Source organism: Mus caroli, chromosome 8 (assembly GCF_900094665.2).
Source record: "Mus caroli chromosome 8, CAROLI_EIJ_v1.1, whole genome shotgun sequence".
NCBI lineage: Eukaryota > Metazoa > Chordata > Mammalia > Rodentia > Muridae > Mus > Mus caroli.
In genome coordinates this window covers 103238566-103239974 of record NC_034577.1, presented here as the reverse complement: position 1 = coordinate 103239974, position 1409 = coordinate 103238566, and the positions used below count along the sequence as shown (strand labels likewise).

General features: G+C 40.6%; 1 protein-coding gene across 1 annotated transcript in view; it reads right to left on the bottom strand.

Annotated features, from left to right (window-relative positions):
* Terf2ip (TERF2 interacting protein) overlaps positions 1-1409 on the bottom strand; it is a 6933-nt gene that overhangs the window by 1165 nt on the left and 4359 nt on the right. The window lies entirely within an intron of this gene.

Sequence of the window (1409 nt, the reverse complement as noted above, 5' to 3'; positions counted from 1 at the left end):
GTTCGAGGCCAGCCTGGTCTATAAAGTGAGTTCCAGGACAGCCAGGGCTATACAGAAAAACCCTGTCTCAAAAAACCAAAAAAAAAAAAAAAAAAAAAAAAAATTCTTAAAAAATAAAATACAGAATGCATGGTATGTGTGTGAGAGAAAGAACATGTGTAACCTGTATGCCATTAGATCACTTATTAAATGCACTTGCAGATGTGAAGTTCTATAAAAACAGGAACCAGGCATGCTGTGTTCATCAATGAAGCCTGGAACTAAGTCCTCAATATTGCTGTATGAGTCTACTAGGGTTTCCAAGCTATAGGACATTTAGGCACATCACAAAGCATGTTATATGAGAGCTGTGTCTAAGAACTACTGAGTTTGACAGTTGATGGGAAATGAACAAATCATCAAATAACAAAACAACATGCAAACTACAAAACGCAGAAATTCTTTAGTTCTGGCCATCAGTAATAGTCACTTACCATTTATACAAACTTAATTTTCTTTTATACTAAATACTAGATGGGTGTGGTGATACATCCCCATAATTCCAGCATTCCCATAAACTCAGGGCCGTTCTGGCTGTACAGGGAGACGATGTTTCAGGTAGCCCAGCTGGCCTTGAATTTGCTTTGTAGCAAAGAATGATCCCCTTTTTGAATTAATTTAAACATTTTTTTAGAATTATTATTTTATGTGTTTGAGTATTTTGCCTGGTTGTATGTGTACAAGTGCATGCCTGATACCCACAAAAGTCAGAAGAGGGAGATAGGTCCCTGAATCTGGAGACAGACAGTTGGTTATAAGTGGCCTTATGGGTGCTGGGAATCAAATCTGGGCCCTCTGTAGGAGCAACAAGTGCTCTAACCCTCTAAGGCCCCTTTCCAGCCCTCACCTTTAACTTCTGAGTCCCTCCTCAGTTAACTCCCAAGTGCTGTAATTATAGGCATGAACCACTACACTCACTGGAGTAGGTTTTTTGTTTTGTTTTCTTAATTTTAGACAAAGTAGCTCAGGATAGCTTCAGAGATAATACAGCCACGGATGACCCTAAACTCCTGTTCCTCCTGTCTTCATCTCTGAAGTGCTGGGGTCACAGACAAATACCACTGTGACAGGCTGGCCAGTAACTTTAAGAGGAAAGGACAGAATGAGGCTTGGAGTATCGTTCACTCGCAGAGCATTTGCCTACCATGTGTACAGCTCTGGATTCAGGCAGGCCTCAGTTCTAGGGGAAAATGCATTTAAGCAGGGCAGGAAGGCCAGCCTGGAAGGGAAGTAAGGAAGGCAGGAGGGAACAGAAAACTGAATCATAACCTCTCTCTTTTCTTTTCTTTTCTTTTCTTTTCTTTTCTTTTCTTTTCTCTTCTCTTCTCTTCTCTTCTCTTCTCTTCTCTTCTCTTCTCTTCTCTTCTCTT